Genomic DNA, 13910 nt, shown 5'->3' with positions numbered 1-13910 from the left:
ACTCGCTTTGTTCCTGAATAACATGACTGACACCTTATCATTTTTGCTCAGTCTGTCTCATTTCCACCACCTCCCTAGAATCTGATGCGGGGTGGGGGGGGGAGAGAGAGAGAGAGCTGCATATTGAATCAAAGAACACAGAGAGCCCAAGACATGATGTGTTACAAGAGGAAGGAATCGCGGCGGGGCTCGGGCCCAAAAAGAGACACCTAAGCCGCCTTTAGCCCGAGGGCCCTAAGCCTCCGTTGCTGGGCGCCCCTTAAAAATGTGGCCGATCAGGTTCCGCAGCTGACCGGAGGGCCCCCTGCGGCCGCTCGGAGGCACGCGGCGAGTCTCGGCGCTCCTAAGACTCCGTTGCCGGCTTCCGTTTAAAAATGAGGTTCGGCCGAGGTCTGCGGAGCCCAGGCAGTTGCCGGTGCCAAAGGATGGGCCGCGACTGAAAGCCACCTGGCGAGGGCTCTCTCCCCCTCCCTGCGAGGGAAGATCCTTACCTAAACTCGCCGAGCCTCACGCTGCAAAGAAAAAGGCACAGCAAGACCTTATAGGCTCCTGGCCGGCCCTTCTTGTTGACATCACAACATTGCGCTGGCGTTCTGACGTTTCTACTCTTTTCAGGCATGGCTGCCGCCAGTTTTCCGCCCTTCCAAGGGCAGGTGGAGCGGGGTCTCTCTGCTGTGCCATTCCCGGCCAGCAATGGTGGGCGTGGTGACTCGCGGCTTTCTTTATGTTTTTTTTTTAATAGTCTTGTTAAAATTTAAGACAGCTTACAAAATTGTAAAAAGGGCAATAAGGCCAGTATAAGATATACAACAATGTACTAAAACTGGATTACAGATTAGATAATGCACTGCCCCTCAATACCACAGTTTGTGTTTGATGATACATGTTCCCAGTAAGAGCTAGTGGACAGGGAGGAACAAACAGCAACAGCACAACCCCAAGCAGCTTTCCCCTGCCACAGCCTGGGAACAGGTGGGGGGAACAGGACATTCACCCCTTCCCTAGCAAGGACCTGACTGGCAGCACAGTGCTGCCCAAACATGAAACAAACAGCCATGTATGGAAATGAACAGCCATGCAAAGGGAGAAACCAAGATACAAACACCCGATATGTATGATCCCAGTTCTACCTCAGGGTAATTGTGACGTGCAGAAAACGCCCAGGGCATCAATAGGCATGGCTCTATGAAAAGGCACTAGGATAGCATGACCGGAACTTTTGGGTTGTTTCTCACATGGAGAGGCCCATGGCAACAAAAACTTGAGGCCTGATATTTTACCTTGCAAACTGCAACAGGTGGAACAGGATGGTCTAGCTAGCCCAGGGGTCGGGAACCCGCGGCTCGCGAGCCGCATGCGGCTCTTCTGCCGCTGTTCTGCGGCTCCATGAGCCGAGCCGCTGGGCCCATCTTTCACTCCGCACTTCAGTAGCGGAGCAGGGCGGGCGATCACTCGCCTCGCTGGCCGGCCAGGCCGAGTCCTCCAGACCTCTTCAACTCCGCCTCTGCAAGGGAGCAGTGGGCGGAGCGTGACATCACTTGCCCGCGGCCGGCCAGGCCGAGCCGCCGGGCCCCTCTTCAACCCGCCCTGCAAGGAGCAGGGCGGGCGCATCACTCGCCCACGGCCGGCCAGGCCGCGCCGCGGGCTTTGTCTCCTGCCCTTCCGGCGGCCGGTCAGGCCGAGCTGCTGGGCCCATCTACGCCTGCCCTGCAGGTGGGAGGTGTGAGCGGGCGGGGGGGTGCAAGCAAGCAAGTGGGCGGGGGAGCAGAGGGGGGGGTGAGCGAGCGAGTTGGGGGTGGGGGGGTGAGCGGGGGGAGGGTGAGCCAAATAGCTCTTTGAGGGGAAAAGGTTCCCGACCCCTGATCTAGCCTACAGAGCACCCTAGACATCCATCATTTTGGAAGGGATGCCATTGCAAAACCCCTCTATGCTGAACCCATGGTAGCAGCTCCCTTGTGTCTATCTTGGATCCTCTGCACATATATCACCCAACTGCATGGATTATCAGATGTCAACACTGCTGGGGTGGGGGTGGGGGAACCCAAGACTACCTCCCATGTTCTGGAGCAGCCAGACATCCCCTCAGACCACCCACCAGCCTGTTCTCCGTGCAAGCTGCACATTGATTGATTGATTGATTGTTTAATTTTCTATACGACCCTATCCCCGGAGGGGATCTGCAGAACATATGTGTGGGCAGGAGGTGGGAATATGTAAAGTCAGCCTTCAAGGTGTCACTGGACTTCTGCAACTGAACAAAACAGAAGTGCAGTGGCACCAGAAAGATCAATAACAGCGAACCAAGCATGAGTATCCTTGAGTCAGAGATCACCTTCTTGGACATGTGAAGTGGCAGCCCTCAGGAACATACACCATATTGACAGAAAACTCTCTTTTTTACAGGACTGTTAAATGCTTCAAACATGTATAGAGAAAGACTCTATGCAGAAGCAGCCTCTCAAATGCATACTAGATGAATATTTGGTGCTGAAACCATCAGGGAGCAAAAATGAGACCAAAGACTGTGTGCAAGCAGTCTTTCGGCCACTTTCTCAGGCACACTGAGCACGGTTGTGCTAAGAAACTATAAAAACATCTTAGCTGCTAATGGAGTAAACAAAAAAGGAAGAACGACTTAGGGATGTCCTGCCAGGGCTCCACACTTTTCAGAAGATCAGGAAAAGGGTACAAAAATGTGAGTAAGCAAGACTACAATTTTTATGTTTTGTCTGCTATGCCAAATTGCCAGGAGATCAGTCACACCTTGTAATTATCAGAGATTCTGAAACAGTCCAACTTTGCTGAATGAAAATCTGTTATGAGAGAGTCTGAGATGAGCAGAAGCAAATTCAAAAGGGAAAATAGTATAAACAAAATTCACATTTTGAAATGGCTGCAGAAAAATAAATTGTATCACTGGAAAATGGCATGGTCCACAGCCATCTTTAAAACAACCAATTTCTATTTTTATATAAAGCAGAAGTAATGACGTCCTTTTTCTATATTTAGCATCTCTGTTCTTATGCAGGAAATCAATAATGACAAGGTTGAAACAAAATGCAGAATAGGTATGGCAATACATCATCGGCTTTACTAGAGCTTGCACTTCTAAGTTAGTTGGAGTTTAATCTGGGACATCAGACAGAGTAAAATTTGATCCTAATATATGTAGTGTTGGGGCCTAAATAGTCCATTATAAAGTAAGAATAATCTAAAATGTAAATTTAGATCTAAATGTAAAAAATCAAGAAAATCCAGGCTGAATAATTCTCAGTCCCAATGGCCGGAACAGTAGTCTAAATGCTACACAGAGGACTGTGAAAGTAGATGAAATCAAAGCTACATCTAGGCCTAATTACCTATTACCTGGATGCCACATTTAACAGTCAGAAAGTACTCAATAAAATATTGATAAAATATTGATTTCAAAGCTTGGGATTTTCCCCTGAACTTTCCCCACAAAATATTAACTGCATGGAGTTTAGCTTAATTAAATATTCCTATCTATTTTAATATTTCTATACATTGTTATTAAGAACAAGCCTTCTCATAATTTTGCAGGAGACTTGATTGCTGAAGACATGACAAGAAGCCATCATTTACTACACACATTTATAATATGTAAAATAAATTTACACATTCATGTTTTCACTATGAGGGGACTGCACTGTGAGTCTCACTGAAAAGCACCTTAACACTAAATATCTGCAGTCATATATTTGGACTACCTGTTAACAAACCCCAACATCAGCATCTACATGACTGTAGAGCGAGATTCAAATCCAGTAGCACCTTAGAGAACAACAAGATTTGGGGGGGGGGGGGTATAATAAACTTCCAAAAATCAAAGCTCCTCCCCTCCTCCTCCTTCACCCCAAAATCTTGTGGGTCTCTGGGATGCTACTGGACTTAAATATAGCTGTTCTAATGAATACCAACATGACTCCAAAGTCACTTTTGAATCAGTTAAAAGAGACATTTGTGTTTCAGACTCTAAGTAAACCTTGTGTTATTTATTAAAATCTAATCAACACAATTAACACTGTGTTAAATCTCATATTTCCCTGGACTGATTTGGTTCCTTAATTTGGCCTGGTTTGGGGCTCAGGTAGAAAAAGAACCATTGGGGCATCAGAGATATACATTATTTGTCCTGGAATTACGAAAATACACGACTGAGGTGCACAGGAACAGGCAGTGGAGTGGGAAGCAAGGATAAAATTCCAGGGGACCTGGAGGAACTGGGACAGACATGTGACTTGCTTTTATATGATGCTTGAGTTGGGTGATGTGAGGGGTGTCCCAAGGGAATCTTTACGTGTGAGGCTGTGGTGGCTGCTGATAGACCTCCTCCTAGAGCAGGGGTAGGGAAACTCCAGGGCTCGAGAGTCGCGATGCTGCTCTTTCTGCCTTCTGCACCGCGGCTCCACCAGAAGCTTGCCCGCTGGCCCCATCCTTGCCCGCCCTGCACGCAGCAGGGCGGGTGCACCAACTGCCCGCAGTCGGCTGGGCCGCGCCGCGGGCTTCCCCTCTCGCCCGCCCCGTTGGAGCGGGGCGGGTGCTTTCCCGGTGGCCGGCGAGGCCGAGCCGCCGGCTTCATCCTTGCCCGCCCTGCAGGCAGCAGGGCGGGCGCATCCATGCGCTTCTCAGTATGAGTGGAGTAAAAGGTAAACCCTCCCCCCCAATATATACAGTGTTATCTTTATTTTAAATGTCAAAAATTATTTGCGGATCCAAGTGTTTTCTTTTCCCGTGGAAAACGGGTCCAAATGGCTCTTTGAGTGTTAAAGGTTCCCTACCCCTGTCCTAGAGTATGGAGCTTCCTTTAAACTTAGAAGCTGATTGGAATAATCATAATGAATGGGCAACCTGTGTATGATCAGTTTCCTGGAATGTACGATGTCAAACTGACTTATAGGATGGAACTCGTGGGGAAAGGCTGAACATTTTTGAAGAAACTGTACTTATGTTGCTATAAATTAGACATTACTTGTGTATTTGCATTTGTGTCCACTCAACCTGTAAATGTGCAAATAAATAATTATATGAAAAAAGTCCTGTGTTCGATCCACCAAACCTCGAAAAGGCTGCACTATGTAAGGAGGAAAATTAAACAATGAACATTTTTCTGCAGTATGTATAAACAAATATATTTCTTTTGAAAGCAAGTAGCAGAAAATCTCCAGTTTGCATAAGGTGATTTTGCACAATGGAATCATTTCTCATTACAATACAAAAAAGTATATACTCGTTTTATAGAATTTTTTGAGTGCTGCCCCTCCCTTCACTCAAAACTGATGCTTATTCTAACAGATTTTGGGTACAAAAACTGGCATTAGTGACGCTCATTTGCAATGCGTTTTTCTTTGCCTGTTTCCACATGGATATTTTGCTCTGCTTTGGCTTCATTAACACAAAACTATTTTCGGGAGCATCCATATGACATCTTCTCCTATTCATCCTGCTTCTGTGTTTTCTACATCTTTGCTATTATTTTTCTCAAACCTGGCTTAGTATGATCTTTGTCAAACGAATGCAGCCAAAGCACCTTTGGACTCCATTTAAATGGAAATATGCACATTTTTAGAGATCCCGCCCACACCAGCACCATATTCTTTTCCTTGGACCCCATGCCTGCCATTTCCCCCATCAGGGTTACCTACACTGCTTCCCCAAAAGAAGAAGAAGAGTTTGGATTTATATCCCCCCTTTCTCTCCTACAGGAGACTCAAAGGGGCTTACAAACTCATTTCCCTTCCTCCCTCACAACAAACACTCTGTGAGGTGGGTGGGGTTGAGAGCTCCGAGAAGCTGTGACTAGCCCAAGGTCACCCAGCTGGCGTGTGTGGGAGTGTACAGGCTAATCTGAATTCCCCAGATAAGCCTCCACAGCTCAGGCGGCAGAGCTGGGAATCAAACCCAGTTCCTCCAGATTAGATATATGAGCTCTTAACCTCCTATGCCACTGCTGCTCCTAGGTCTTAGGTTTAATGCTAGGTCTTAGGTTTAATGCCAATAATCTCCCTGAAATAAATACAGTATTATCACACTGGGGGCCTGGCGAGGGAAGGGGGAGGGGTATGGGGGCAGAGGGAAGTAAAACTTTCATTTTCTGAAACCCAATAAACCTCCCACCACAAAACAGAAGTAAAAAAAGCAGTCAAGGGGATGAACAAACAAAATGTGTTCCTTTCCAAACACCGAGGAAATACTCAGACCCAAGTTTTTTGCCGATCGCCTGGGCAGATCAAGCCTAGGGGGGAGGAACTGAGATGCATTTAGGATTTTTTAAGCACGAAGGTCTTTCCTTCAGGGGCTGCTTTTTATTTTTCTGTTCCCTGGCATTTTTTGTAGGAAGTCAGAGTGCTGGCAACGCCATATGAAGGAAGAAACTGAAGGTCGGAACGAAACACCACCAATTTGGCACCACAGAGTTATTTCACCCCTCGCACTTTGCTTGCATTGTTTGGGAAAGGGGCACATTTCATTTTTGCTCATCCCACGCCCGGGCAGCAGCCTCCAGCCCCAGCCAGCCCTCCACAGCAGGTCCTAAAAACGCTCCCGCCACGTGCCCACAGAGAGGGCTCTGAGTGCCACCTCTGGCACACGTGCCATAGGTTCGCCACCACTGTCATGAGGTTTTCCAAGCAAGAGACAAAGGTGGTTCTGCCTTGGACTTCTTGGAAGTCTCCCATCCAGGGACTAAACCAGGGTTGACCCTGCTTAGCAGCCAAAATCTGAGGACATCTGAGTAGCCTAGGCCATCCATGTCAGAGCAAAAAGCAAGGGTTTTGTGAGTTAGATTCAGGAGCCATTGGGAGAAGCAGCCCATCTGAATTTCCTGATTGCCAAGGATTCTATCTGGGACCTTCTGCATGAATAGCATGCCATGCATAGCAGATGCTCTATTACACCACTATGCCCTATGATTATCTATATATATATAAAAATCTAACAGTGTGTTTGTCTCTGATGGTCTCCCTCAGAAGCTGCTGGACGGATCGCCCCCAAATTTTCACAGGACATCCCTCCCTGTTGCGGGCAGGTACTCGGACCTTCAAACCGCCGACAGTCCATACCTGAGCCAGGTAAAATGTCTTTTTCCTGGCTCACCAGGCACTGGCGTAATGCCCATTGGGCAAGGTGGGCAGCTGCCCAGGGCATCACCTTGTGGGGGGGCATCAAAATGCAGGGTTCGTTTTTGGGTATTTTAGTGGTTTTCCATTTTTTTTTATGCAGGGGGCGGCGTAAAGTTCTTAGGCTAGCTTGAAGCACCAAAGGAATTTCAGCATATCATCAGGAGACTGTTCTTTGCTATGATACCCCACAAAGTTTGGTGAGGAAGTTTGGTTCCAGGAGTCCCAAAGTTGCTTTGTGGACTCCCAAAGGGGGTGCAGCACTATCCCTCGATTGACTTTCCAATGGATGCTAATAGGGAGATGGGGGCTACAGTTTCGAGGGTCCATGGCACTTTGGCACCCCCTAGAACCAAACTGCACGTATTCAAACCTAGGAGGTATCGTGATAGGAGCAGTCCTCCTTATGGCGACCTCCGAAAGTTATGAGACTGTGCCTTCAGAAATGCTGCCCCCCCGCTGTGCCTGCAACCCCATTGACATCAATGCAGAGAAACTCAGTACAGAACAAAGATTCTTGGGCAAATTTCAGGATGTTCTTGCAGGGAGGGCATTCTTAGATCATATCAGCACACCAAGGAACTTTCAGGGTATCATCAGTTTAGTTCCAGGGGGTCCAAAGTTATGGACCCTCAAAAGAGCAACCTCCATCTCCTTAGCAAAGAGAATGCGGGATGGGGCATTCCCTTCTGAGGGTCCATAACTTTGCAGACCCCCTAAATCAAACCGTAACTGGGAACTTTTGGGGAGTTACCATGGGACAGTTTCCAGATGATACCCTGAAATTTTGGTGCTGATATGTCTAAAAATACACCCCCTGCAGGCACCAATGTCCTGGTGCAAAAAAATTGGTCGTGGTGGAGTGGCCACCCATGGCGGTGCGACATCCAACTCTCAGGTTTTGCCCAGTGGCCTGCCAGCCGTTGCCCAGGAGCTGCCGTGCTTTTAACGCCCCTGGCAACTGCAGGCCAGGGGAAGCTGTTTGTGTTTAACCGTCCACCCCTTAGAATGTCTTCATGCAGCATATGCTCCGGCAATCGAGTGGAGGAAACATTGTTATGAGGGAGCTTAGAGATGTTTCGGTGCAAGATGGGCAGAGATGAAAGCAGGTAGAAAACAGTAAATAGAATTAATACTGTTGTGCAGAGTAATGACGAGTGGAAGTGAAACACATTTCAGGCTCCATCCCTGGGTTGTGAGCACATAGAAAATTAGCCATGTTGCAACCAAAGCAAAAGTTTGGTCTCAAAGCACTGCTTTATGATTGTCAGGAACCTCTTTAATTTTACATTTCTAGTCTTATAAGCTAAGTCAGATCCAAAGGCCTAAAAAGAATCAAGCATCATGTTTAGGGAAAAACCAGTAAGTATGTAGGGCTATTCATTTGTACTATGGCCTTGTTTTATGGCGTTCCTGGATGAGACTTCTGCACTTAACTCTTCCCAGTCTGGCCTCAGGCCTGGTTTTGAGGCTGAAACAGCACTTACTGCTGTGGTAGATGACCTCGAATTGGATCAACCATCATAAAAAAATGGGGCTCAAGGAAGTTACATGCTGATGATTTTAGCAGATCTGTTGGCAGCATTTGTCATGGTTGACTATTTGGTCTCATTTGTTGAGGGAGGAATGGGGTATAAATGTGATAAATAAATAAAAAATAAAGTAGGCAAGCATTTTCTAAAACCTAATGTAATGCTGTTTCCTTAATTTGGTTGAGCTAAAACCCAGAAAGTGAATCCATACGTAGATACACATGAACAGAGCATGCAAGAAACAGCCATTCCATTATTAATCATTTGCACAGCCCTTGTTAAACGGATAACTATTTCCCAGTCCTTAAACGACTCATCTTCACAAGCCCTAACAGATTTCAGAAATTGTTTGCTCTAGTTCATTTTTTAAAATACATTTTTATTGTATAGTTTGAAATTTCAGTACATTTATACAATATATGCATTCATATTGACATATTCCAAATCATATTTTCCCCCCTTTTCCCCCTTTCCCCTCTTTCTCATTTATTTAAGCAGCAGTAAGTTCATTCTTTGTATTCTCTTCTCCCATATGTCTTCTTTGACTCCGATATCTTTCATCCAGTCCATAAAGATGTTGTCCAGATCTTCCAAAATGTCTCTTCGTTTCCACTTCTTCTTTGCCATAAATTATTTCTTTGCCATTATTTCAAAAAATGCTCCAAAGTTGTATTTGTTCCCCATATATAGCTACCTGAAGCCATTTCAAAGATGGGTCCATTTCTTATCTTTCCATGCCAATGCTATTATTGCCACGTAGGGTACGAAAACTCTTATCATCCTTTTATACATTAAACCCATATTTTAATCCTATTTTATTCTCTCCTCAATTATTCCTGTAAACAGCAAACGCGCTTATTTAATGCTATTTTACGATACTTCACGGTTTCTCTATATGCTTACAATAATGGCTTTTTTCCCGTAAAATCTTTTTAACCTCTTTACATTCAATCCACATATGAGTGTAATATGCCCCCGGTTCTCGGCAGTGCCAACATTTTGGACTGTCCTCTAATCATATGAGCTAGTTGTATTGGAGTTCTATACCATTTAAGTATTATTTTTCTTTCCATCTCTGCATACTTTTCTATTTTTATATTATTTATACTTTCCAGTATGCGCTCTATTTTTTCATCGTCTAACACTTCTCCCTTCTCCCATTTTTGTTTTAAAACTCTTTTCATGAATTCTTTATCCTCTATCATACAATTGTATATAAAACTTAGGATCTTTGTTTTGTCTTTCTCATAGGCTCATTCCGCACATGCAGAATAATGCACTTTCAAACTGCTTTCAGGTGTACATTTGTAGAAGGCTTCCACGGCCCGGAATCACGCCGGTCATATGTGGTTTCAGGGCTGTATGGCCGTGTTACTAGCGGCATTCTCTGGCGTTTCGCCTGCATCTGGCTGGCATCTTCAGGGGAAGATGCCAGCCACAGATGGTGGCGAAACGGTATCAGGAGAGTATCGCTACTGTGAATTTCATCGCCATATGGGCTTGAAACCACAACTTCATAACTCAAAGTGCTACTTCAGTGCTCTTTGAAGCTGTCGCCGGAATGGCAAAAATCCACTTGCAAAACAAGTTGTGAAAGTGGTTTGAAAATGTCACATTATTTTTCGCGCGTGCAGAAGGGGCCATAGTTTTCAGATCATTGAAATGCCCGATTATACATATTCTCCTTTTATTCTTGGAAATTGCCTTTATTCTTTCCCCAAGTCCCTCTTAGCACTAACCAATTCTCTGTACCATCTATTTGCTATGATAATATTCCTTGTAATGTCATCAAATCCACCTTCCTTCCCTCTATTAGAATTTGCTACTGTATGTGTATTCCCCTGTTCTGTCAATTTCCTTACATCCCACGCTTTTACACCTTCTTTTCCCCTCCCATGCTTGCCAGTGGTGCGTAGCCGTAGATCCAGTGGATGCCAGACGTCCATTTTTTTCTTCATTTCCCCCATATTTCCGACATCGCCTTTCGGTGTCAAATTACTCTTTGTTTTTCTTTATTCCTTATCAATCTATAAATATTCCACCTACCTACCCATCCAACCATTTATTTCATTCTCAAATTTAAACCGAACAATATTTTGTACCAGCAATTTCCGCATCAGAACTCTTAGGCTGATTCCGCGTAGGCCAGAAGCAGGCCAGGTGTGAAAATCCGATTTGCCAAAAGGGTTTGAAACGGTGTAAAAGGGTTTATAATGTTTTCACACCGCTGTTTTTGGCCCAAGCGGAATCAGCCTTAATCTGAAATGCTTCATAATATTCTTGCATCTTCGGAATGCCCCAGCCTAGAAGTTTTTTTTTTGTCATATATATAACTTTATTCATTAGTCTTACTGTTTTTTGGTTGAATACCCATACTTTTAAGTTTGTCCCATTCCTCAAAACATTTATTTTTAATGTCTAGCGGAAGCGTTCTTAAAAGATAGAACATTTTTGGCATTATGCACATCTTTAATGCCTTTATTTTTCCGGTTATAGATAGAATCTTTGTCTCCCAATCCTTTATTTATTGTTTCAAAAAAAATTTCCAACCTTTTCTCATAATTATAATTTTATCATTTTTTCCATTTCTGTAATGTTACATTTATTTATTCCCAGCGATATTTTGATCTTTTTCTTAACTAGCTTTTTATCTAACTGCTTTTTTTCAATGTTTACTCCTAATATTTCTGTTTTTTTTCCAAATTAACTTTTAATCCTGAATATTTCTGGAAATCTTCTAAAATTATTTTCAATTCATTCATAGTGTCTACTGGATTGGTTTTTATGATTAGTATGTCATCTACCAGAAATGAAATTCAATCTCATTTTATTCCTGCTTTAATTACCATAACCTTTTATTCTTTCCATTATTTTTAATCTCTTATCTTCGTCAAAAAATTCCAAAACACTGCACATGTCCCCAGACAGAGTATCGGAAAGCAGTGGGCGAAAGCCTTTGCAATTTTACCCCTCTTTCAATTTTCACCACTCCTGTCCATCCTTCATTTATTCTAATTTTCGATTTTCCATCCTTATATAACCCTCTTAATATTCCTATAAAACCCTTACCAAATCCAAATTTAGTTAGTGTTTGAAATAAAAAGTCATGTGCCACTATATCAAATGCGTTGTATACATCTAGTTTTATCATTGCATATTTCTTGTTTCTCCCATGTTCTATTACATTTAATACATTTCTTAGTGGATGACTTATATCCCGCCCTTTAACAAATCCATATTGATCTTGTTCTATTATTTTAGGTAATATACTTTTTATTCTATTTGATAAATTTTTTGCAAAAATTTTGTCGTCATCATCAATTGTTCTGCGTGATGATACGATCATGTATTACGATTTTAGCAGACTACTATTGGCTCCTATATAACCTCACTTTGTTTTGCTAGGTTCACATTCTTTGGTTTTTTAATATAGTTATTATCTCCGCCTCCCTCCATGGCTTCCCCAGAACTCTCTAGCCCTATTTTTTCACATACCCTCACCCATTGAGACAATGTATTTGCAGTTCCTAGGTAATCAATAGCTTCGCGTCATTTCTTTATAAAGGTTCTGCAGTATATATCCGGTCTACTTCTAGGGATTTCCCATTTTTCAATTCCTTTATCACTAATGCTATTTCTTCCTGTGTTATTAGTTCTTCCATGCGAGTTCTCTCTTCCTGTGAAATGGTCTTATGTGATTTTTCATCACATTTTTCATTTTGTTCATAACAACTTTTTATAAGTTTGCTCTAGTTCACACACAAACACATACACATTCTAGTCAACACTTGATTCAGACATTGGCTCATTCTGGTATTAACCTTTACTTCCTTTTTCTTGCCCATAAAATAAAAACAATATATACAGTTTTAATGTCATATAAGATTCAGTATTTCTGAGCGTTGACCAAGTTTATGTAATATGCTGTTACTTGATTTCATTTTTTTGTTGAACACCTGGAAACACCTTTCCCCAATTTTCACTTACCTTTATATGACAATTGTTTACCTCAGGGACTTTTGCATCACATAGACTTGCATTTCTTTTGAAGTATTACAAATTCAACTGTATAATGATTTGCTGTTTAGATCATATACCATTTACTGGTTTGCTAAGCTATATCATTAGATGTTAATGACACAAAAATTATTTCTTAATGTTTTGTTGCTGCTCAGCAAACTACTGCTCTCGGTCTGTGCATTTTAGAGCTCGTCATTGACAGATGTATAAAAAGTTATCAGATTGTGATTCATGTTTTACAAGCTCTCCCTTTTTTCAGAGCACAAACTTTTTAGATTAACTACATGTTCTTTTTGTGTTGTCTAAAGCTGTACTATTATCCAGTTTTTAACTATTTTTAAAAAGAATAGCTGTTTTATTTAATTGTATTTTACTTCACTTTTCAGCAAAATGTTGGTTACAGTGATAAACATGCCCAGCACAACAGTTGCAGATCTGTGACAATATCACCATGTAGTATCCTTTACTACCTAATTCCTGTCTCCAGGTGTCCTCAATAGAAAGTTAAGCCTCAAATAGCTGTTTCCAAACATATGCTCAGAGCCTTTGCAGTTGCTCCTACTCCAGTGAGGTGGAGGAAACTCAGGAAAGCCACAATGGGTTGTCTGCTTTTAGGGATGAAGCAAATGGCAACTCAGAAACACACTGATGGACCATACTAGGAATCACTGGCTCAGACTGTATCGTCAGAAACACCCACGAGTTAGTTCAAACAGTTCAGGAACTGTAATGACTGCCAGCCCACTTGTGCCTCTGAGATCTACACAAGAAAATCCAAGAAGAGAATTAGCCCACTGTCCAATAATCTGTGGTACCAAACACAATTTGTAGTCATAGCAACACTTTTCAGGGCCACAGCACTCTAGTAGACGTACATGATATTCACCACTCATACAAATCATGCCTCCGATCGGTCTGCATAGTCCAGTGCAAATGTTGTGTAAGCTTTCCAAGTCCGGACCAAGCTAACCAACTCATTGGTTCAATCCAGTGAAGAACTGGGATTTTATTGATATGCAAACAAATATATCCGCAGTGGCCAACAGAACCAGGTAATTTAGCAGCAATTCTTTAGGAAGAGGCTCCCTTTTTAGCAATTTAAATGTTACATTTTAAAACATCAGAAAAAATAACGCATTTTACAAATTAATAAATCCGGTCTGTCTGGATGAATCTGCTATCAGGTCTTTACGAAACCATCCATGTTCCTCACCGCTGAAAT

The sequence above is a fragment of the Sphaerodactylus townsendi genome, linkage group LG04, assembly GCF_021028975.2.
Source record: "Sphaerodactylus townsendi isolate TG3544 linkage group LG04, MPM_Stown_v2.3, whole genome shotgun sequence".
NCBI lineage: Eukaryota > Metazoa > Chordata > Lepidosauria > Squamata > Sphaerodactylidae > Sphaerodactylus > Sphaerodactylus townsendi.
The sequence above is the reverse complement of the archived record's forward strand: the minus strand, read 5'-3'. Positions refer to the sequence as shown.